Raw genomic sequence first — 27,536 nt, forward strand, 5'->3', positions numbered from 1 at the left:
AAGATCCACACCTATTTAAAAGTTGTCCCGATGGAATAATACGCCGATGTGTATTTGGAGATGAAGCTAGTAAAATTTTAAACCATTGTCACACAGGACCAACAGGAGGGCATTATGGGCCTCAACTAACAGCAAGAAAAGTTTATGATGCTGGATTCTATTGGCCTACAATTTACAAAGACGCACACCTTCTTTGCAAATCCTGTGATGCTTGTCAAAGGGCCGGAAAAATAAGTCAACGTGATGAAATGCCACAAAATGTCATCCAAGTATGTGAAGTATTTGACATTTGGGGTATTGACTTTATGGGTCCATTTCCAAAATCTCATAATAATCTATATATACTCGTAGCCATTGATTATGTATCTAAATGGGCAGAAGCACAAGCTCTCCCAACTAACGATGCACGAGTTGTAGTCAACTTTTTAAAACGTCTTTTTGCAAGGTTTGGAACACCGAAAGCTTTAATAAGTGATCGGGGTACTCATTTCTGTAATAATCAACTTGAGAAAGTTCTTAAAAGATATGGAGTAACTTATAAAATCTCCACCGCATATCATCCACAAACAAGTGGACAAGTTGAAAATACCAACCGAGCTTTAAAACGTATTCTAGAGAAAACCGTAGGATCAAATCCGAAGGAATGGTCCATTAAATTGGAGGATGCACTCTGGGCTTTTAGAACAGCCTACAAAACTCCAATTGGAACCACACCTTTTAGACTTGTTTATGGAAAAGCATGTCATCTTCCAGTAGAAATTGAACACAAAGCATTTTGGGCTTTGAAGACATGTAATCTTGATTTACATGAAGCTGGACGTCTACGATTAAGTCAACTAAACGAATTAGAAGAATTAAGGCATGAAGCATACGAAAATTCGTTAATCTATAAAGAAAGAACGAAGAAATGGCATGATAAAAGAATCAGAAGTTCAAAAGAATTTAAGGAAGGAGACAGAGTTCTTCTTTTCAATTCACGATTCAAGCTATTTCCTGGAAAATTGAAATCAAGATGGTCTGGACCATTCATAGTCAAAAGAGTTTTCCCATACGGAACGATAGAATTAATAAATTCAAATGGGATTGAATTTAAAGTTAATGGTCACAGAGTTAAACATTACATACATGGTCCGATGGAAGTTGACAATGAAGTTAATCATAATTTCACCACCCAAGGAAACCTTCAAAATGAAAACATAAATATGTTATCAACAACATATGAAAAATCAAAATTGGAATATAGGGAGGATTCAAATTTGAGTGATGAAGAAGAATTCCTATACAAACCTCCCATTCCAAGAAACGAAGAAAAATGTGAACAAGAAATTCAAATAGAAATAAAAGAATCAAGGAAAGAACACCCGAAAAAAGTTTACAAACCAACTCGACTTACTAAAGCAGGAGACCTGGGTGAATTTTTCATTTCTTGCTTACTTAATGATGGTGCTGTATATAATGGACTCGCAGATTTAGGAGCAAGTGCAAATATTATGCCTATTTTCTTATACAAAAGATTAGGCATGGGTAAATTAAAACCAACCAAAATAGGTGTTCAATCATTTGACCAAACCATTAAACACCCGGTTGGAATAGCAAATAATTTACTTGTTAACGTGAGAAGTTTGACCTTTGTTGCAAACTTCATAGTGATTAATATGGAGGAAAACCTTGATGTTCCTCTAATTCTAGGTCGCCCATTTTTAGCAACCACCGAGGCATTCATTGATGTAAGAGAAGGTAGAATGATACTTAGGGATGGTGATACATCGATCACCTTTGTGAACCGAAAGTTTAGATCTCCACAAACCAAAACTGTTAGACCAATAAAAATGCATAAGTGTGGGGAAGATGAAGAAACACTTAATGATGATCCAATCACAAAGAATGCCGTTGATGATACGAAATTAGATGAACCCATTTTTAACAGTTCAACGAAGAAACTTTATAAACGGATTCACGATGCTAAGATTAAAGGAAACTTTAAGTTATATAACCGATTAATATCCAATTTATCATCAAAAGAAAAGGCAATGTTAGTTGAATTTGTGAAAGTTACGGAGGAAATCAACAAATGGATTGAAGAAAAAGTCAAAGATATACAAGTTGTTGAAGATTCAATTGAAAATAATGTTAATCACAATTTCAACTAAGTATAGGGGGTTTATGTATTTCTGTTAGAGTTAGATTGTCTGTTTTCGTGTAGTTCTCGAAAATGGAACCCGAATGGTCTTTCCCTAGCAGACCCTAAAGAACTAGTCTTCTCCCCCCATTCTGAATTTTTATTTTTTTAGGTTTTTACGAAATGAAGACTGCCTGTGAACTAAACCATGGTCTAATGCTACACGCTTTGATCACTAAACGTAATAATGACACACTACCGAGTGAAATAGTATCAGTAATCAGAGAAAGAATGGACGGAGTTAGAAAAGAATCCAGATGCGAAGATAATAAGTTACAATTTGGTAAAGGAAAATCAAAATCCGCAGCGAAAAGAAGAGCACGACACCTAGAAAGATGTCACAAATGCGGAAAATGGTCACATGGAGGTAAATGTTCAAATAATCAAACCTATTCAAATACCAAATTTGTTACTTTATGCAGAGACGGACCGTTCATATGTTTAGAAGAAAAGACACTGAATGCTCGAGGTTACGCCTATGTAGCTATGGAAAACCAATTAAACCGACTATCTTATGAATGGGATAGATCATATAACTAAGAAATCTATTTCACAGGTATGTTTGTACAGTTTTTATTATTATTTTTTTTAACCTTTTGATAATAAACGCTAATTTGTTCGCTATAAAGTATTAAATTGGTATTGAATAAAATTAGGTTTGGCGACCGAAATTATTGATATCATTCAAAAATTTATTACATCACTGCGAAATTTAACGTTTATTCTTAAGGTATAAATATCTTTAAACAATCAACCCAAAATATTTCAAAAATTCGTCATGAGTTAAATTAGGTCTTGGAACCGAAATTACTTTACCGAAAAGAGGGGCGTATATTTTTGATAATATTTGATTGATTAAAGTGGGATAAAAAGCCAAAAAGATTTTTAATTTTCTTTTTACCATGTTTTTAAAATTAATATATAAATCTTAAATTAATATTGTAAACTTTGTAAAAACAATATTTTTAAAATTGTAAATATTTGAAAAATTAATATAAGTTTGGTGTGAATTTATAATATGAATTTTTAAATTAAGTTTGGTGTGAATTTTTAATTTTTAAAATATGAATTTTTAATTTTATGCATTTCAAATTTTAAGTTTGGTGTGAATTTTTAATATTAATTTTGAATTTTATATTTAAATTGTGTGAATTTAAAAACAAAAATTTACTTTATCTCATTAAGTTAAAAATATGATTTTTAAAATTCGTCGTAAGTTGAAGACTAGGTCTTTGAACCGAAATTGCTTTACCCGAGGGAGGGACGAGAACTTTTATTATCATTATTTTTAATCTTATTGAATTAAAGTATGCCAAAAACATTAAAAAACCTAAAAATCTTAGCTTTTAAAATAATCACTACAAAAAGACAAATTTTAAAATTTTGTCGAAGGACAGACTAGGACATCGATCCGAAACGACGTCGTCCTAAATAACAAGGGAAACAAAATTTTAAAATTAATTACATAATTGTTTTAATTAGTATAAGATATATATATAAAAAAAAAAATACCAAACTTCGCGACTCGCGGAGTTTGGAGGTTTAAACCCCGCGATTCGCGGAGGATAAAAAACCAGAAAAAAAAATATACTGATCGAACAGCTCAGTCCCAACCCACAAAAACAGAAACCTGCGAAATAAACCCGAAAATACTGCGAAAATACACGAGAAAACACCCCCAAAATCACAATTTTTAACCGTTAATCATCAAATCTTTTACTAAAATCATGTTGAGAAGGATGCTATCAAGGAGTTACTCAAGAAAAATGGTAAATTTCTACACCTAAACACCATTTAATTCGAAAATTAGTGTTCTTGAGCAATTTTTTCCCCAATTTGATTTTGATGCTTTTTAGTGTAATTATGCTTAAATTGTTTATGTATTATGCTTGTATAACCTAGATTGATGCTATTTAACATGATTAGAAGCCTTAAACTTCAAATTTAGAGTAATCTAGGGTTTGTGTTCTTGAGCAAATTTGGGGCTTTTTGATATAAACAGGTTATGGCCGATTTTTGTCATGAATTGTTGCTAAATTAAGTAGTGTAACATGTTTAGGTAGTTAAATGATCCAAACTTTGAGCCTAAACATGATTTTGAGAATTAAAGTGGACTTTTTCAAGTCTAAAATTCATGAACTTGATTTTTGAGAGATAATGCCATTTGAAACTTGTTTAATTGCTAGTAGTGATTATTTTGACATGTTATTTGAGTTGAATGCTTATGAACTTGGCGAACATTTTCGTATATGCTTATTTGAAAAAGTGTAGATTTGATGAAAATATGAAAATGAGCTTAAGTTTGATATAAATTGATCATGTCATTGTAATTATTTTGATTGATGATTTTGCTGACACTAATGCATATTTGGATGCACAAAAATTGTGTTTGATGTGTTTTGCAGACTGAAAGGGGTGAATCTTCATCCCAAGCTCGCAATGCTCGTGCTGAGAATGCGGAACAACAGGAGGTGGATAACTACTACAAGCAAGATATACCTCATCCAGTCATGACCTTTTCTAATATGCACTTGGAAGATTTGCACCTGAACCTGAGATTTGACAGACTTTGGATAGATTATCCAAAATACCAAATGGGTTTGCATACTCTTCATTCTAAGGTTGTTGAGGTACCTAGGGTCATAGAATGGGGACCCTTAGAAGCTGTAGAATTGGCCGGGCCAATTAGGGAATTACTTGTACAGAGGTATGGTAATTCTACTTTTAATGACTGGGTACGTTTATTCACCATGCGTAGACCTGTATATAAAGTATGGTGTGAAGAATTGTTGTGTAGTATAGAATTAAATGATCGGGTAGCTAGTTTAACCGATCGATCTTTTATTAGATTTTTGTTAGGAGGTTCGATGCGCTACATGTCTTTACTAGACATGGCTCAGGCTTAACGTATATATACGCCTGAGGAGTTAGCATCTGCCGATTGTAGAAGGTTGATACTAAATGGTAGAAAGATAGATGAAAATTTTGATACACACGGTGTATGGAGTCAAATGACAAGCCATCACCGATTCAAAGGGGGAAATTACTCTTATTTGGATATAGATAGAGCTGAATTAAGAGTGATTCATAGATTTTTAGCTAATTCGATTACACAAAGAGGTAAGAACAAGGAAAAGGTAAATGAACAGGATTTGTTTTACCATATGTGTATTCGAGACCCACAAAGCACTGTAAGTATACCTTATTGTGTGGGTTATTATTTATCAGCTATGGTTAGGGGGATGAGACCGCATAGCATAATAGGAGGTGGTATTTTTATTACTTTGATTGCTGAATATCTCGGTGTGGATATAAGTCGGGGGGGGGGGGGATTATTAGTCGAAGAACCAGAACCCTGCGATACTATAGGTTTAAATGTATACCATGGTGCGAAAGTTTTGAAGAGGCAAAATAACGCCGCAGTACAATACCATGGTAGACATCCACAGGTTGAGAAAAACCAACAGCAAGGTAATGTAGGAGGGGGAAATGAGATGCAAGAAATGCAAAGGTTTATAGCTTCACAGGAGTACAAAAATGCTAGACAGAGAGCATTTGAAGATTGGCAAGTTCATCAGAACCAAATCATAGCTCATTGTCAACATATAGGTAGAAACTATATTCCTACGCCAAAACCCATCTTCCCTCCCTGGTCTATAGAGATGCAACCACCGTATCCTAGGTATAACCCTGCCGAAGCATTTTATAGCACCTATGGTTATGCCTGGAACCCCTATTGGTATCAGTATCATCCCTAGTCTACTTAGTTTTATTTATTTTGTAATTTGTAATGATGATACGTTTAATACTTATGTTAATATTGTAATAGTTTTTATAATTTTCTAACTTTTATTCTTAGATTTTAATAATTTTTGAATGTGGGGTAATATACCAAACTTCAAAAATATGTATATATGTTTGCAGTTTATCTTATGTACACAACAGGGTAAAACAACGCATTTTCAAAGACTGACATTAAGTTCAGCAAAAGCAACTAATTTTGACGACAAGATGCAAAATATATGTGAAATAACAACAAGACGGAATGAACAAATGATGTGCACCATTTATCATTCAGCAAACAAACGCCAATATGTTTGGAAACTTTGGTAAAATTTAATCATTTTCACACAAATCACCCTCAATAATTTAAATTGTTACTGATTTCTTGCAAATGAGGGCATTGCAAGATCTTAAGTGTGGGAAGGGGTTAAATTCTTTCGGATTTTAAAATTTTTACTTTATACACTTGGTTACCATTAAAAATACTAGTAAAGCAGTAGTTGTATTAGAATCTAGTGCTCTCTGATAATAAAGAACAGCCCTAGTCTTATATACTGACTACCCAATTCTAGTAAAATTTTTCAAAATTTTCAATTAAATGAACTCAAAATCATGTTTATACATATTTATGAACGATAAAACTAGGTTTTAACACCGAAATTATTGTTACCTCAGAAAGGACATAAATTGAGAAACAAACCGAAATGTTAAAATTCATTTAAAATGGAATAGAGGACGATAAAAAGGAAAATAAAAGCCAAGTGTGGGAAAATTTACCAAGTTATCCAAAACATATATCACATATTTTTGTACAAATAACTGAAAATACTTTTGCTTTGGATTAAACTAAAAAGTTTTACCTGATTTACTGTAAGAAAGATGGATCTACACGATGAATCAATTCCATCATTAAAAGGAAGTAAAGTCTTCCGAAAAAGAAACGCGCTTCTTGATTTAGGTCATGAAGTTGTCGTCCAGACCAGCTGTAGGTTGACGAAAAATCTAGAAAAGTCATAACTAAAATCAGCAGGAAATCCACGGACCTCAGCATAAAACAGGGTCGCCAAGTAGTCAGATTTATCCTAACCATGAGAAGGATTTATCTCGTACAATGGGGGGCACCATGCAAATTAGCTTGATAAGACTAATGAATCAGATCCCCAGAAAGGATAATCTCCTTAAAAGATCAAAAATCAGCTTTTAAGACTGATATTACTCAATCCTTGAGATTGACCTTAAAGATTGAGAATTACAAACTCATGGAATTCAATGATATCTAAACTCGAGCTTAAACGAGAAAATATTTTGATCAAAATTACAAACCGATTTGTTTTCTGAAAACCCTATTTTCAATGCGTTCATTACTATTGAACGTAAAATCCTAGGAATTCACCTGGAATTCATTAGGTCACCTGAACCAAATCGGGTGTCAACCGTAAGAACGGTGGTTGCATAGTGGTCAAAGACAGGACCTTGTGCCAAACCGAAAAATCATAAGGGTGAGCTTTACTATTGCTCCTATCAAGGATAGTAATTGCGTCCGACACGTTATAGACCATAATTAAAAGCATGTCAGGGGACATTGCCTTAACAGTTGCTTGTTCAACGCTTTCCTTTACAACCGGACGGTAGTTTACCGAAAGGTAATATATGGGACAAGTAAACTGGATGTGTTGCTTTCCAAATACAAGGTTAGCAAGTGGGTGACACAAAACCGCAAGTTTTAAGCTAAAATTTTCAAATCTGAAACCCACCAAGCCCACAAAAATATTTTGCAAACACCGGTAAAGGGTTATTCCGGAAAACTTATCTAGGGTAAAAGCTAGATTTAATTTTCAAAAGATCAAATGTTTTCATAAAGATCCAATTTCCTTAATGGATCTAAATTTTTATAGTCATGTGGGACTGTAAACCATATCGTTACTACCATTGTTTATACCGCCGTATAGAAATCACTGATGTACAAAGTGTGAAGAATAAAGAAGTGATTCTAGTATTTCAAGACGATATTGCTTGAGGACAAGCAACGCTCAAGTGTGGGAATATTTGATAATGCTAAAAACGAACATATATTTCATAGCATTATTCCTCAAGAAAGACAAGCTTTTAGTTGCAATTGTTCTATTTACAAGTGATATTCGTTTAAATAATAAAAGGTGAAGACAAAAGACAGATTCGACGAATTGAAGACGCAAACGACCAAAAAGCTCAAAAGTACAAAATACAATCAAAGAGGTTCCAATTATTGATAAGAAACGTCTCGAAATTATAAGAGTACAAGATTCAAAATGCAAAGTACAAAATATTAAATTGTACGCAAGGACGTTCGAAAATCCGAAACCAGGACCAGAGTCAACTCTCAACGCTCGACGCAACGGACTAAAAATTATAAGTCAACTATGCACATAAATATAATATAATATTTAAATAATTCTTATAATTATTTAATATATTATATTTATTTATAAAACCGTCGGTAAACAAAGAGCCAAACTTGTGTGAGCTGTGAAAGCAAACCCCGCGACTCGCGGAGTTTGAAGGCCAAAAGGGCCGCGAGTCGCGGAGCCCCAAACTCTGAAAATCCATATAAAAGCAAACGAATTCTGATCCCAAAAGAACATATATCATCCATCTCTCTATCTATATCGTATATATTTATATTTATATTTATATTTTAATTTTAATTTTAATTTTAATTTTAATCATAATAATAAGGGTATGTTAGCGAATGTTGTAAGGGTGTAAGTCGAAATTCTGTCCGTGTAACGCTACGCTATTTTTAATCATTGTAAGTTATGTTCAACCTTTTTACATTAATGTCTCGTAGCTAAGTTATTATTATGCTTATTTAATCCGAAGTAATCATGATGTTGGGCTAATTACTAAAATTGGGTAATTGGGCTTTGTACCATAATTGGGGTTTGGATAAAAGAACGACACTTGTGGAAATTAGACTATGGGTTATTAATGGGTTTTATATTAATTAAACAATACCTTGTTAATTTAATATACAAACTTATAATTCGACGTATTTATATATAACCACATACGCTTTACTGGGTACGGTGGGCGGGATATCTATAAATACCAATAATTATTCATTTTACCGGACACGGAACTGGATTAATAGTTAATAGACTTGTTGAAACAGGGGTGAATTACATTCAAGGGTAATTGGTGTAATTGTTAACAAAGTAGTAAAACCTTGGTTTACACATAGTCGATAACCTGGTGTATTCATTAAACAAAGTATTAAAACCTTGTTACAATTCGAATCCCCAATTAGTTGGAATATTTGACTTCGGGAATAAGAATAATTTGACGAAGGCTTTCGCTCTTTATATTTATGACTGATGGACTATTATGGACAAATCCGTATGGACATATTAAATAATCCAGGACAAAGGACAATTAACCCATGGGAATAAAACTAAAATCAACACGTCAAACATCATGATTACGGAAGTTTAAATAAGCATAATTCTTTTATTTCATATTTAATTTCCTTTATTTTATATTTAATTGCACTTCTAATTATCGCATTTTTATTGTTATTGTATTTAATTGCACTTTTAATTATCGTACTTTTTAATTATCGCAAGTTTATTTTATCGCACTTTTATTATTCGCAATTTCATTATCGTTATTTACTTTACGCTTTAATTTAAGTCTTGTATTTATTTTTAATATTTTACATTTGGTTTTAACTGTGACTAAAGTTTTAAAATCAACAAACCGGTCATTAAACGGTAAAAACCCCCCCTTTATAATAATAATATTACTTATATATATATTTGTATTTTTATAAAAGTAAACTAATATAGCGTTAAGCTTTGTTTAAAGATTTCCCTGTGGAATGAACCGGACTTACTAAAAACTACACTACTGTACGATTAGGTACACTGCCTATAAGTGTTGTAGCAAGGTTTAAGTATATCCATTCAATAAATAAATAAATATCTTGTGTAAAATTGTATCGTATTTAATAGTATTTCTTGTAAAAATATAAGCTATTTTATATACTACTCTGCTAAAACATCAGGTGCACACTTTGTGTGTACGTTATCACATGTGCTTGTGATGTGGATTATATAACCCCAATGGCGAAGGGTTAATATTGTGATGTGGATTTGTATAACCCCAATGGCGAAGGGTTGATATTGAGTTGGAGAAGTGGATCACGTGTGGATGCGGATTCACGATGACGCGTGTAGTTCGGTCATCTTATTGTGGAAGTGAGTCTCGTGTAGTTCGGATTCACGATGACGCGTGTAGTTCGGTCATCTTATTGAGGTAGTGATCTCGTGTGTTTGCGGATTCACTAAGGCTCGTGTAGTTCAGCCAACCTCGATGTTGTTGAGATATTGAAGATAGTAGTCTCGTGTGGTTGCGGATTTACTAAGGCTCGTGTAGTTCGGCCAATCTTCATTTGGTATTTGGTTAAGGGGTTAACCTTGGGCGTTTATGTATTGTATATATATATATTGTCATTTTGTTGTGTTGTAGCTAACCCTCTGGGTGTAGCTTATTGGCATTGTTCACATCGTCGTTGGTGAACTTACTTTATTGTTGACGTTGTTAACTTGTTGCTTAGTGATCGTACAATATGCTTAGATTAGCTTGCCTTATACATGGATGCTCCGGTATGCGTTATATGATTATTTGTGTGGCGTGTCCATTTTATACATATATATGTATGTAGTATATTCTCACTCACTAAGCGTTAGCTTACCCTCTCGTTGTTTACATTTTTATATATTGCATGGAGACGGTGGCTCGTTTAAGCGTGGGGACTAGTGGACTTGCGTAGTTTGCTTTAGAAGATATGCTTTGGATTTGATTAGGATTGGGTAGCGTATTCCCAATCACCATGCTCGATCTATGTTTTGTATAAAACCAAATGGGTCGAAATGGTCACTTTGTAGTAATTCGGGTCGATGTGGGCTCGACGTTGTAAAACTCATTTTTTGTGTGGAAAACTCTTAGGTTTAATTGTTATAACATATTGTGAAAGTGTTTTCGTTTAAAAGTGTCGGGAAGCGGGTTTTCCACTCGCATAAAATGGTAAAACTGATCAGAACATTTTAGTTCATTTGGACGCCGTCCAAAAGGCTGGGATGCCGTCCAGTCCTTCGTAGCTGGACGCCGTCCAGATATTTGGGACGCCGTCCAGATGCACTGTCCAACAAATTTTTTAAGGCGTGTTTTTGGTATAACGAGGGTTGGGTCGTTACATGTTGGGATTTAGCCTATGTTGTCTTTGTACTACTGGTTTGAAGTCACTCTCAAGGAGGATTTTATGTGTACAATAAGACGGGTTTATCCCTAGAATGTCGGTCGTTTTCTAGGCTATAGCCTTTTTATGGGTTTTCAAAACAGAGATTAACCTACCCTTCTCGTTACTGGAAAGATGTGAAGCAATCATTACCGGTAATTGAGATGTACCTTCGAGATAAGCATACTCCAATTGGTTGGGTAGCTCCTTAAGCTCTAGTATGGGTGGTTCTTCTAAGGAATTCTTTATACAGAATCTATCTTTATTTTCGATTTCTTCAAACGATTTCTCTTCCTTGGGAATTCCTTCTTCTATGGTCTCATCATCCGTGACCACCTTCATCAACTCATCAAAATCTTCTTCAATATTGAAGTATTCACTTTCACTTATCGGGGCAACCCCCGAGGTATCAATTTCAAGTAGCTCCTGCAATTCATTCTCAACACAAAGATCTATAACATCAATTTGAAAAAAAGAGTCATCGGTGGAAGTGGGTTGTTTCATGGCTTTGTCAATGTGACAAATTATTCTATTGTTTCCCACACCTAGACTTAATTATTCTTTTTGGACATTAATGATAGCATCTGCGGTGTTAAGGAAAGGACAACCTAAAATGATAGGAACTTTTGTGTCCTCTTGCATTTCTTGAATAACAAAATCGACAGGAAAGATAAGTGAGCCAACTTTCAGAAGAATATCCTCGGCTATACCTATGGGAGTATCAAATGATTGGTTTGCTAATCGAATACCCATTCGGGTTGGTTTCAAGTCTCCTAACTCAAGTTTTAAATATAACGAGTAGGCATTAGATTAACACTTGCACCTAGATCGGCTAGTGCATCGTACATTACCGAATCACCCATCATACATGGTATGATAAAACTACCCGGGTCTCCCAATTTTGGAGGCACATTTTGTTTTTTCAAGATGGCTGAACACTCCTCATGGAGGAATGTGGCATAAACTTCATGGTATTTACCCTTCGTGGATATGAGATCTTTTAAAAACTTCCCGTAATGGGGCATACCCCTAAGAACCTCCGCGAGTGGCATGTTAATGCTGATTTGCTTGATCATATCTGCAAATTTCTGATATTGGCTCGCGAGTCTGTCTTTCTTCAATGCTTTTGAGTATGGAATAGGTGCTTTGTACACCTTTGCTGGTGGTTCTTCACTTTTCTTCGATATGACCTCCGGTGGATCATCTTTCTCTTGTTCTTTTTCAACATGCTCATTTTCATCAACGGGTACCTGCAAAACAGAGGGAGACAAAGGAACTTCCGGGGACTTACGGGTCTCCGGGTTAATAGTTAAACCACTTCTAGTAGTTATAGCATTTACATGCTCATTCCTTGTTTGATTGTTGTTGGGATTCACTTGAGTATTTGAGGGGAGAGCGTCCGGTGGCGTTGGGATTCACTTGAGTATTTGAGGGGAGAGCGCCCGGTGGCCTCTCTGCCAATAATTGTGACATCCTTCCAATATCTCTTTCTAAATTCTGAATCGTAGCTTGTTGATTTCGAATTTACTGAGTTTGAAGTTCCGCGTTTTGCTCGTGCTTAACCATAAAATCTCTCAAAAGATCTTCTAAACTGGATTTCTTCTCGGGTTGTGGTTGTATAGGTGCTTGTGGTTGTGGTTATGGTTGTGGTTGATTGTGTTGGAAATTATTTTGATAATTTCGTTGAGGTTGATTTCGGTTGTTTAGGTGATTGTAACCCGGAGGTGCATTTCTTTGATTTTGATTTGAGAAATTCCTGTTATTTTGGTAACCCGAATTTCCTCCTTGGTAATTATTATTGTTGGAACCTGAAGGTCCTCCTATTTGATAACTGTTGATAGGAGGATATTTCCTGTTCATTGCTTCAACCGCCGAAAAATCATCGAAATTCATTTCACCTTTTCGTAAATAACCTAAGAAATTAGCTTGTTCTTCCATTGTTGTTTGATCACAATCTCTAGTAAGATGAGGACCTTGGCATAGTTCACACCCTACCCTGATAACATGCATTTCCTTGGTCATCTTCTCAATTTTCCTTCCTTGATTTGCCAATTGAGCTTTTAAATCAGTGATTTCATCGTTGCTTTCAACACTAGCAACCGTTGTTGATCTAGAGAACTCCATCTCTTGATGCCAATCATGAGAATGTGCTGCTATATCAGCAATGATGGTGTGAGCATCTTCAGGTGTTTTTTTTTCATAATTGAACCTCCTGCTGCAACATCAATATCTTTTCTAGTAGCCACATTAACTCCTTTATAGAATATTTCGACCTTTTAGAATGTATTCAACCCGTGTTGAGGACATACTCTAAGCATCTTATTGAATCGGGTCCAAGCTTCATAAAGAGTTTCATTAGGCTTTTGATTAAAGTAATTTATGTCTCTTTGTAACTTTGCTGCTTTTGAAGCAGGGAAGAACTTTGACAAAAACTTGTCCATCATATCATTCCAATCTTCAATATCACCTTCTTGTAATGAGTCTAACCAATCTCTTGCATCATCCTTTAATGACCATGGAAAGATTTTTAAACACGCAACTTCATCGGTGACATCTTTGATCTTGAATAGCTTGCAAATGCTTAAAACTTACGAAGATGCTCGTTATCATCCTCATTCGGAGCTCCACCGAATTGGCATGTATTAGTCACCATGTGGAGAAATTGACCCTTTATTTCAAAACCGCCAGACATCGTGGGTTGAATAATTGTGTGGCCTTGACCTGTTCTTGTTGCCCTCATTAATGCATCCATCGTTTGATTTGTAGCAGCCATCTCTTCCTCTTCTTTAATAACAGGCTCTATGACTGGTTGAATAACTGGTTCAGAGTTAGAATCCAATGAAAGTGATTCTAAACCCTGAGCAAGAGACTCTACTTCTTGAGCTCTTAAGCGTTCGTGAAGTTCTCTTTCAGGTTCAGGACATGAAGGAGTTAAATCAGAGTTGGAAGAACGTAGACTCATGCATTAATACCTATTCTGCAATCACAACACCACAAACAAACCAATTGCAAAAACACAAGCTTACAATAAAAAGTAACTTTTCTAGGAATTGAATTCCTACAAAAGGATCGAATAATTCAAAGTCTATTCAAATCTTTTAACAAAACCGCTCCCCGACAGCGGCACCAAAAAGTTGATATGTCAAGATGTAACGTTTAAAATGTAGATAATATTCTCAATAATTAACACATAATACATGCTACTAATATCCGATCATGCAGTAACTAGCAAGTAAATTGACCAGTTCGATCCATAGGGAGAAGTTTGTTTTAAGGACTTTACAACGATTAATTATTCTAAAGGGGGATTTGTGTTTGAAATTGTATTTCTGTTAATAAAACAGTAATTAAAATATAGTAAATAACAAGAATGAGAATGCAGTGCTTACTTCTATGCTTGATAAATGGCAGTGATTGTTCTTTTGTAATTAAAACAGTTATTTTATAGTTACAAGTGATTAGTTTATATCAATTTCACAATTTCTATAAACTTTAAGAACTATGTTTAATCAACACGATTCTTTCTTGGTTAAACTCACGTAAAACCTAGTTTACTAAGATCACTCTAAGTAAACTACACGATTGTAAAACCTAAATATCATTCAATTACCCTCCTATACTCACATATAGGTGACTAGATCACTAGGTGTTGAAGTACAAGTTATAGCCTTTGATAAACTCACATAAATCAAGTCATAACCCGTATAATTGAACTAGGATATAAAGATGGTTACAACAATGGATTTCTTGAAAGAACATGGTGATTTAGATTGATTAACTAACTAGACCCAACCCGGTTAAACTCACGTAACACCTAAATTACAACAATCACTTTATGTAATTTCATGACTATGTTGCTTTGGAACTTATTCAATTACCGGATTAAACACATAACGAAATCACTTAAGCTTATGTATCTAATGGTCTAGATTACTAGATGTATTGAAGCATAAATTGTTTACCTAGTTAACTCACATTAATTGGTTTACAATTTATGTAATTGAAGTGAAGAACTAAACAATCATAACTATGGTTCTTGTAGTTGGACTAGGTAATTTAATCAATCAGACATATATGTAACTATCATAACATCAAAATATAGAACAATCCCAAACCATAAATCTTACATTGAAGCAAACACACAGGGCTTTTAGCCAGACATAATCATAATAGAGCTAATAAAATAGTTAATACAAGTTGAATTCATGTTTAAAAGATATAGAACAGTAATACCAATAGTGATGAATGATCCTAGCTTAATCTTGATGTTGAAAGAGTGGAGATTGATCTTGTAGCCTTCCTTCAGCCTTGAAAATTGTATTAGAACTGAGAGAATTCGTTTTAGTGAAGGTTTTTCATATATGTAACCAAACCATCTCTTAAATAATCTCAAAAGTTAGGTAAACTGGCCAGAAAGTGACCAGATGCGCCGCATCTCTTTAGGATGCACCGCATCTCTTTAATCCTAGTGTAATCCGGCTCGTTTTGGCACTCAGAACTGTCGGCAGGGCACAAATGCATCACATTTGTAACAGATGCGCCGCATCTATCTTGGATGCACCGCATTTAGTTCAGATGTGCCACATCTGGTGCTGTTTGGGCAGTTTCAGGATGTTTAACTCGTTCAATCTTCGTTTTGACGCCTTTTTCGCTGTTGGTCTTCATTTATTCACTCACAATTGAATTTTACAAATATACATGAATTACAATACATAAGTACAACAATTACATACGAATGGAAACAACTTTGGATCGAAATAACGATAATAAACATGATTGATTTTGGCGTTATCAGTTCCTAAGGTGATTGGTCATCCTCTTTCCTCTAAGCATGACTTATGCATAGAAGAAAGGGTGTTTTGTTGTTCCATTTTTTTATATTTTCTGTTTAAAAAGACTTAAAAATAACTTTTAGAAAATAACTTTTCAGTTTAACTGATAGGATTTCTTACAGATTACTTGTATCGAGGTGGCCAGGCCAACTACAGAGAGGCAGGATCCTTTTGGTTCCAATGTAATTGGAGACTGTTCGGAAAAGCTACTGATATGCCACTAACGGACGGTTTTATTTGTACGGTGTCGTTAGGCCGCAGGATGTCTGATTCGGTAGCACACAGTGTCTTCGTTTATTTATATTATGCGGGGCCTAAATTTACTTTTACTTTCTAAGGTGTAGAAGGTGTAAGTTAACCTAGTGTCATATTTTTTTTGCTGATTAACGAATTGAAGATCAAGTGGATAATTGTCTTTTAGTTAAATTACCTGGATAAAAAATAGTAGTTGATTTTTAGCTAAAGGTCCTAAGTGCGGAAAAGTAAATAGAGTGGAAGGATATCCGGAGTATGCAGATCAGGGAAATTTTGACCAAGATATCAGTATTAGGTTAGGGAAAGGTAATTATTCTTATGTTAAGACTATGCTCGGACTGACGTAGATCTGGTTAGATGAGCCAATTACACAGACCTACTTGTCTCTGAACTCTCGGAGTTCTCTTTGAGCAGTGAGAAGTATGTCACTTGGTCGTATAATTGAAAGGTAACAATACCTCAGAGGTTATCCTTAGTAAAGTACTAGGTTTATTAGTGAGTTAAGTTCTAATCCTAACCCTCGTTATCAGTTTAGGTAACTGAATAACGACGTGCTGTGTTGATTGAACACTGGTCACAAACGGAAGGAATCCATCAGTTTAAGTTGGTAAAACCTTAAATGAAAACTAACAACCATTCCATCATACTAATGAGATCATAACAATTCAAGCATTATACAGCATTACAGTTAACATACTGATAGTAAAGTAGATAGAAACCTAATGAATACCTAAACAATTGATATGACTAAGACCCAAGGCAACAATCAGATAAGAACATGCAAAAGGCTTGGGTCACACAGTGAAGGCATTAATGAAAGGACCCGTCCTAATTCATCCGGACGAAGTCCATATCGATTATAAACGATTCACAATAGTTGATTACATCGCGAGGTACTTGACCTCTATATGATACATTTTACAAACATTGCATTCGTTTTTGAAAAGACAATCTTTCATTACATTGAAAGTTGACGGCATGCATACCATTTTATAATATATCTAACTATAATTGACTTAATAATAATCTTGATGAACTCAACGACTCGAATGCAATGTCTTTTGAAATATGTCATGAATGACTCCAAGTAATAGCTCTAGAATGAGCAAATGCACAGCGGAAGATTTCTTTCGTACCTGAGAATAAACATGCTTTAAAGTATCAACCAAAATGTACATTAGTTTAACATAAATAATCATTTCCATCATTTTAATAGACCACAAGGTTTTCATTTCCAGTTCTCATAAACATACGTCCCATGCATAGAGACAAAAATATCATTCATATGGATTGAACACCTGGTAACCGACATTCACAATATGCATATAAGAATATCCCCATCATTCCGGGATCCTCCTTCGGACATGATATAAATTTCAAAGTACTAAAGCATTCGGTACTTTGGATGGGGCTTGTTGGGCCCGATAGATCTATCTTTAGGATTCGCGTCAATTAGGGTGTCTGTTCCCTAATTCTTAGATTACTAGACTAAAAAGGGGCATATTCAGTTTCGATCATTCAACCATAAAACGTAATTTCGATTACTTGTGTCTATTTCGTAAAACAGTTATAAAAGTTGCGCATGTATTCTCAGCCCAAAAATATAAAGGGTAAAAAGGCAAATGAAACTCACCTAATGTATTTTGTAGTAAAAATACATATGACGATATTAGACAAACTGAACAATGCAGGGTTGGCCTCGGATTCACGAACCTATATCATTTGTATATTTATTAATACACATAATCATAACTGAACAAAATTATTTATTATATCTTTATTTTGTATATTTAATTTGTGTATATATATTTAAAATGATTAATATTCATATAGTTTAATATTATATTTAAAAATTAATAATTTGTTATATGTAAATATTTATATAAGTAATCTTAATATATATAATTATATGTAATATTATGGTAATTGTAATATATATACTCTTATCTAGAAAATATAGAGAAATATTTATTTGTTATACTAATATTGTTAATATAAAAGTAGTAATCATAATAATACTATTAATAATAATAATAATAATAATAATTATAATGTTAATAATAATAATGATATTAATAATACTTGTGATAATAATAATGTTAATGATGATGATAATAATAATAATAATAATAATAATAATAATAATAATAATAATAATAATAATAATAATAATAATAATAATACTTTTACTAATAATAATAAATATTATAAATTACTACCTTAAGAGTATAAGCTCCAAAAATAAAACTGTCCTTGCCAAGACTCGAACCCGCGACCTCTCGTTCATACAAACACACGTCAAACCATCCTTCCGTACATACATTTATGGTTTACTAGGATCTTAGTATCTTTTAAACTCGTTTTCTATTACCATCTTCTCCTTCATGGACTTACACAGGACCACTATATACAAGTTCCACGGCTCAACAGAAAACTAGATTTCGGCCCAACTACACAAAATGGGACACGTCCCAATAGCAATTTAAAGTCCACGGTTTAATTTTTTTTTTTATGATGTCCGGTATATCACGAAGCAGGTCAGCAGTCGACATCTCAAAAAATTCGGTGTTTATTATTTATTGATTTTCATCCTCCTTTACAACTAATCAGCACTAATATATTCATCATTCCCTTTATATTATAATCCCATATGTTCATAATCATTATTGTCATTCACCTAAACAATAGAAACAAGGAGAGTAGTTGTAGGCTGGATCGAGAAAATATATATATATATATATATATATATATATATATATATATATATATATATATATATATATATATATATATATATATATATATATATATATATATATATATATATATATAAATATGGCGACAATAGCAAGTGCTGGATAGAATTAGAAAAAGGAAACACAGCAGCAGGTACAGCGTAATAGGAAAAGGGATAAATCGAGCTGTAGGTGTCGGATTGTAGAGACAGTGAAAAAAATAAATAAATAAATAAATGGTGGTGGTGGTTATTTGGTGTTGTAGTGGTGGTTAAGGGTTTGATATATGTCGTCCAAAAGGAAGAAAAAAAAAGAACGTGCACTAGTATTTCCATTCATGTACACTTACATCATTTATTTTCATCATCTTTAATCATTCTATTATTCATCATATCATTTTAATCTGCTGCAGAAAAATAGGAATGAAACAGAAGCTAATTGGTGGTGTTCAAAGGTGTTTTGAGTTTGAGTTTTTGGGGTGATCGAAATAATAAGAAACAAGAAAAACAGAAGTACCGGAAGTAGCAATTCGCAATGGGTTGTTCATGGTTGATGAAGATGACTTTATGGTGGTGTTGGGTTGTTAAAGAGATGATCAATAATGGGTGTTTAGTTATTCACAAAAACAGAAAACAATTCTAAGGTTGTGGTGAACTGTGGCGATCGATTGGGTGGTGATAGAGATCAAGGTGGTGGTGGATGGTATGAGAAAGAAGAAGTAGTTGTTGTGGGTTCGTTGCAATAGTAAACAGCCGTAGTTGCTATATCATAGAAATTGATAGAGGTGACGGTTTGTGATTCAATGGAGGTGTGGTGATGTGAAGTGATCGACTACAAGGGTCCTCGTGGGAGTTGTTTTACAAGAACATAAAAAAACTGTAGTAGGTAATTGATGGTAGTGGATGGTGATTGGTCGAGTGACTTTACAAGGGTGATGAAGTTGGGTTTGTGTTCAACGAACCACAAGGGTTTTCAAATGATGGTTTTTGAGTGATTAAGATAGAAAATAGAAGAATAGTAGAAACAAGCACATAGACTGGTGGTAGTATTGAAGTGTAATGGTTGTGTGGCTATGCATATATATATATATGATATATGTGGAATGAAACATCATTGTAAATGATTTCCTATTTTCTTTTTGAAGTATCAATTGTATAGTGGATGAGTGGAATAAAGTTGTGGTCATATTATGCATGTGATTGTGTTTCTTAAAGGAAAAAGTGGATGATGATTGATTGAGTGATCGATTAAACAAAAACAATGATAATAACAAATGGCACTAGTAATACAAGTGGGGTATTATCTAAAAATAATTACATTCACAAACCTTTAAATCCGTGACACATAAAAGTAGATCAATAATAATCAATTGAAATGTTTATGGCACAATTTGAATTTTTGAATTGATAGTGATTGAAAACAGAAAGGGGTACGTAAAGATGGTGGATAGAATTGAAAATGAATCTTATTTTAATCATTGGCAAGGTAAGTGTACTTCTTTAAAAATCACGGGTGATTAGAAAATCTTAACATATTGATTTATATATCTAACATAATTAATTTCATGTAATTATTTATTTTATATTTAATATTAATATTAATAATAAATACATATAGATATATTAATGATAATAATAATACTCTCAATATGAATAGTGATAACCAGTTGTATTTATAATAATTTTAATGATTTTTAGTAATCATGATAATACTAATAATATTAATATTTATTTTAGTAATAATATTAATGATAATGATAAGAATAACAATATTAATATAACAAATTACTATTAACACATAATTATTTACATATACATATCTATTGTTCGTGAATCGTCGGAAATGATCGAAAGTCAATTTAATATATGAAACAGTTCAAAAATTTTGAGACTCAACTTAACAGACTTTGCTTATCGTGTCAGAATCAAGTAAAGATTAAGTTTAAGTCGTTACAGTACCTACCCGTTAAAGAAATTTCGTCCCGAAATTTGATTGGAATCATCATGGTTGACAATAAATATGTTTTCATGACTCATATGAGTTGGAAATTAGAGTTTTATCATCATTGAATACTATGGATAAGACAATTTGATAACTCGAATCGTACGAATGAAGCTATCACTAAATAGTGAAATAAAGAAATAGAGATCCGTCTTATCTTTTGACATAGTCACTGTTGAATTCCGGAATTAAAAGGATTTAAAGAAAATCTTTGAAATCTAAAAGATCTGATTCTTCGGGATTTATGGAAATTAAGATCTCCTTAATTAAATGCGATCATCTGTCTCGATTGCTTTGTCTGGTATTTCATTATAAATGAACTTCTTCCGTTCCATTATTTCCCACCATTTCTATATTTTCCTTCTTAGTTCATACATCCAAAAGATTATGAAAATGCTTAATCCAGTTCTAATCCTTGTCCTTATCCTGACTTTTGTAACAATCATTCTCCTTTTCCAACTTCTACCGGAGGAATCTGTTTAATTCTACTTCACCCTTGGGGTTATAGTGTTTTTAATACTCCCGTGTCTTTATGTTGCGATAAACATTGATATACACGGTTTGTAATTTATGTGCTGTTATCAGGCTTTATATTCTCCCTTATATTTCGGAGCTCCATGCTTTTGTTTTCTATAATCATTGTCATCCACAGTTATTGCTTCCTTCTATTTGCTGCGATTTATACTTCCATTTCTATTACAGAGCTTCATTCTTTCGTTTTCTCTTCTTACGATTAAGCATCGCTTGTAATGGTCCAGAATTTGCAGATATGAATTTTGGAATGAACATAGTTAATGTTTTAAGAAGGAAATTGTAATGGCACGATTTTGATTTGTTAAATTACCAGAATACCCTGGAAAAGATCGAATCATCAAGAAATATTTTCTTGATATGTTTTAGAGGTTAAACAGAATTCAAGAGTCGTGTAACATAGCACATGATGACGTTATGATATGTGAATCATCACGTTCCATCAGAAACTCAGCATGAATTACTGTAATATAATCACGTTGATCAAGTGTCATTATATTATACTAACTCATGCATCAGTTCTCAATATTACTTCAATAACATTCATATTTTAAGCTCAAAAATTTACAAAATATAGAAACTAACAGTTTCTATATGATGTAACACTGATAGCACGAAGAGATTAATGATTTTAAATAAGAAAAATTATGAAAATATCTTCAGAAATATGGAGGATATTTATAATGAATGATACGATGATATCTTAGAATTTCTGAATCAAATTGTGATGAAGAAATTCATTCACGATGATTTAGAGCGATTAAGGAGCAAGGTATTCGTTAAAGATTTCATCAGAAACAGAATCATCAGGATTCTTTTATGTACAAGTTTAGTCCTTGTTCAGAGTCTCTTTCATGATTTGCTCAATTCATTTTTCAGTATCAAAATCTTTGAGCTTTTCCAACACCCCATTCTTTATCATCAAACTTTTGATTGTTAAGGCAGTCTTCAGTTTTCACTGCTTCATCAGCTTTTTCAAAACTCAGGAAACTAATTCATATGCTAAAGCGCTTTTCAGAAATTCAGAATTGAAATTCGTAAATCTCGGAGATAGAAGTTATATATATATATATATATATATATATATATATATATATATATATATATATATATATATATATATATATATATATATTTATATATATAAATAAATTATTGTCGTAGAATCACGGAGAATTTAGAGATTATCGATTGATGCCTTCCGGTACTTGGTATGGTAATTATCGTTACAATACGCCGATGAGTTCATGATAAGACTTCAATATATAAATATATTGAGTTCATGATAAGACTTCAATAGATACATATATTGATTTGCCATAGAGATTTGAGCCAAGGAGCAACGAGGTTGCTGGTACATCTGCTGGTAATACGATGGAATATAAAAGGTTCTCTGGTAACAATAAAAGAGCACACATATATATCAAGGTTATAATAAGGTTGCTTCGAACGAAAAATTGAAGTTGACTTGTTGGAGCTGCGACAAAATTTGCTAATTTGAAGAGAGATTATAAAGTTACTTTCAGTAATAACAACGCCAAGGAGTTAGCATAGATACATGTTAAACGTTTACTCAGGTTCTGATTGTTTTCAGGTGTATAACTATATGCATCAATCTTTCTTCTTCCGTAGATGGAGTGCGGTTGGTTCATCCTCTCGATTGAGGTATTTTTAAGAATCATGAAAGGTTTGAACGTAGATTGTATTCGTCAAGATACAAATGAAATTTAAGATGAAATTAAGTAGCAAACTTGAAGAATTGTTTAGTTTCATATATTATAATCAATATTTTAATTCATTTTAATTGTCCAATGTTGGTAGTCCACAGTTGATAGTCCACATTGACAGTCCAATAATTCATATACAGTTTAATATGTTATATTTGTTTACATGTCGGGACCCGTATACGTCTCAGACTCGATCACAACTCAAACTATATATATTACTGTAGAATCAACCTCAACCCTGTATAGAGAACTCGTTCATTACTGCATATAGACTGTCTATGGTTATTCCAAATAATATATATAAATGCGTCGATATGATATGTCAAAACCTTGTATACGTGTCTCGATATTTAAAGTGCGTAAAATAAATAACAGAAATTAAATAATGATAAATAAAGTGCGTAAAGTAAATAACAGAAATTAAATGACGATAAATAAAATTGGAGAATATAAATTGCGATAATTAGATTGCGATATATAAAATGTAACCAGTTAGCTAGGAACAGTTAGCGTGGATTCTTACAAAATTTCGCATAGTTAATTAGTTTGTTTCTAACAAATTTTATTTTGTCAAATGTTTTCTTCATTATGCCACTTGTTGGATTTTGATAAATCAAAATCCAAATATGAAATTGGATGAATATGGTTATTCTGCGGTGAACAGATACGTATCTCTGTAGATGTAAATAGGATAGTAAATGACCGTTGAATCAAATTCGAAGAATGTACAATGTAACTTATTAATGTGAAATCTAAATATTCCTCGGGTATTACCTACCCGTTAAAATATTTTCACCATTAACAGTTTGTATGAAAGAATTTTTTTTTTGTTTAATTACAATCTTTATGAAACAATATATATACATATATATTTTCTACATATATATTTTCTTCAGACGTAATCATGGATTTAATGAGTCAATGCGATATTAAACTCATTAAGTTTACGGCTAGAACTAGAGTACCTAATATCTAAAACATTAGAGATTACGTAATCGCCATGAAGGACGAAGATAGTTTATGTAGAACGATTCGTAGAACGATGATTATGCTTGAGGTATAGATTGCGAGGTTGAGACATGTGATGATGTTGTTGTTGGTACTGGTTATGCTGCTGGTGCTGCTGATGGTGGTACTATTGCTGTCGGTGCTACAAGTGTTGTTGGTGCTGAGGTTGGTGATGATGTTGGTGTAGTAAGTATAGCTTGTAAATCACGCACCATTCTTGTCAGGGTTTCTATCCTACCATCTATCATTTCTATCCATCCACTCATCTGATTCGATCGATCTTGATTATCAATTCGAAGTTCCCTAACTTCTTCTAATATTCCCCTTCGATTGGTATTCGAAAGTAGAGGTTGAATATTTTCTGAGATTGCAGTAATGCGACCTTCGAGGTGGAAAACTTTAGCAAGAAGGGTGAATACAGTGTTGCACATAGGTTCACCGGTGAGTACATCGTTTTCTCCAATGTTAGGAGGTAAGTTTGGTTCGCTGTAGGGCTCGCCTTCTTCATTTCTCCATCGAGTGAGTAAGTCTCGGACCCACCCCCATCTTCTCGAGAAATAAAAATAACTAAATGGTTGAGGCACTTCTGGTTCATTAACTTCGGAGTCTGCTTCAATATACATCTGGAAATCGCTTCCGGAACTAATGGAATCCAAGCTAGGTGTAGGATCCATCTCTCACGATCAGTTAAAGGGTTTTGATATGAAATGATTTTCGAATATCGAATGATATTCTAATTATATATAGGATATCTATACATACTTCCAAAGATCCCGTGAATTACGGAGAAAATTAAGGAAACGTGTCAGATAAAGTCTACAGTGACAGATACGTTAAGATATGGATTAGTAGATATGCTAAGATATGAATTTTGTCTATACACTATATATGCAGTCAATATAGTAAAACGTGTCTAGACTAAGAATGATAAGCAGATGATTTCCGACTAGAAATGATAAGCAAAACTTTTGACATGCAGACACGGTCGAAGTTCAGACTCACTAAGGCATCCTAACGACTATCAGTTAGACACACTAATGCAAGACCTGGTTCACTAAGACCACCGCTCTGATACCAACTGAAAGGACCCGTCCTAATCCATCCGGATGAAGTCTATATCGATTATAAACGATTCATAAGAGTTGATTACATCGCGAGGTACTTGACCTCTATATGATACATTTTACAAACATTGCATTCGTTTTTGAAAAGACAATCTTTCATTACATTGAAAGTTGACGGCATGCATACCATTTTATAATATATCTAACTATAATTGACTTAATAATAATCTTGATGAACTCAATGACTCGAATACAACGTCTTTTGAAATATGTCATGAATGACTCCAAGTAATAGCTCAAGAATGAGCAAATGCACAGCGGAAGATTTCTTTCGTACCTGAGAATAAACATGCTTTAAAGTGTCAACCAAAAGGTTAGTGAGTTCATTAGTTTAACATAAATAATCATTTCCATCATTTTAATAGACCACAAGGTTTTCATTTCCAGTTCTCATAAACATACGTCCCATGCATAGAGACAAAAATATCATTCATATGAATTGAACACCTGGTAACCGACATTCACAATATGCATATAAGAATATCCCCATCATTCCGGGATCTTCCTTCGAACATGATATAAATTTCGAAGTACTAAAGCATCCGGTACTTTGGATGGGGCTTGTTGGGCCAGATAGATCTATCTTTAGGATTCGCGTCAATTAGGGTGTCTGTTCCCTAATTCTTAGATTACCAGACTAAAAAGGGGCATATTCAGTTTCGATCATTCAACTATAGAACCTAATTTCGATTACTTGTGTCTATTTCGTAAAACAGTTATAAAAGTTGCGCAAGTATTCTCAGCCCAAAAATATAAAGGGTAAAAAGGCAAATGAAACTCACCTAATGTATTTTGTAGTAAAAATACATATGGCGATATTAGACAAACTGAACAATGCAGGGTTGGCCTCGGATTCACGAACCTATATCATTTGTGTATTTATTAATACACATAATCATAACTGAACAAAATTATTTATTATATCTTTATTTTGTATATTTAATTTGTGTATATATATTTAAAATGATTAATATTCATATAGTTTAATATTATATTTAAAAATTAATAATTTGTTATATGTAAATATTTATATAAGTAATCTTAATATATATAATTATATGTAATATTATGGTAATTGTAATATATATACTCTTATCTAGAAAATATAGAGAAATATTTATTTGTTATACTAATATTGTTAATATAAAAGTAGTAATCATAATAATACTAATAATAATAATAATTATAATTATAATTATAATGTTAATAATAATAATAATAATGATATTAATAATACTTGTGATAATAATAATGTTAATGATAATAATAATAATAATAATAATAATAATAATAATAATAATAATAATAATAATAATAATAATAATAATAATAATAATAATAATAATACTTTTACTAATAATAATAAATATTATAAATTACTACCTTAAGAGTATAAGCTCCAAAAATAAAACTGTCCTTGCCAAGACTCGAACCCGCGACCTCTCGTTCACACAAACACACGTCAAACCATCCTTCCGTACATACATTTATGGTTTACTAGGATCTTAATATCTTTTGAACTCGTTTTCTATTACCATCTTCTCCTTCATGGAATTATACAGGTCCACTATATACAAGTTCCACGGCCCAACAGAAAACTAGATTTCGGCCCAACTATACAAAATGGGACACGGCCCAATAGCAATTTAAAGTCCACGGTTTAATTTTTTTTTTTTATGATGTCCGGTATATCACGAAGCAGGTCAGCGGTCGACATCTCAAAAAATTCGGTGTTTATTATTTATTTATTTTCAACCCCCTTTACAACTAATCAGCACTAATATATTCATCATTCCCTTTATATTATAATCCCATATGTTCATAATCATTATTGTCATTCACCTAAACAATAGAAACAAGGAGAGTAGTTGTAGGCTGGATCGAGAAAAATATATATATATATAAATATGGCGACAATAGCAAGTGCTGGATAGAATTAGAAAAAGGAAACACAGCAGCAGGTACATCGTAACAGGAAAAGGGATAAATCGAGCTGTAGGTGTCAGATTGTAGAGACAGTGAAAAAAAAATAAAATAAATAAATGGTGGTGGTGGTTATTTGGTGTTGTAGTGGTGGTTAAGGGTT

This window comes from Rutidosis leptorrhynchoides, chromosome 3 (assembly GCF_046630445.1).
Source record: "Rutidosis leptorrhynchoides isolate AG116_Rl617_1_P2 chromosome 3, CSIRO_AGI_Rlap_v1, whole genome shotgun sequence".
NCBI lineage: Eukaryota > Viridiplantae > Streptophyta > Magnoliopsida > Asterales > Asteraceae > Rutidosis > Rutidosis leptorrhynchoides.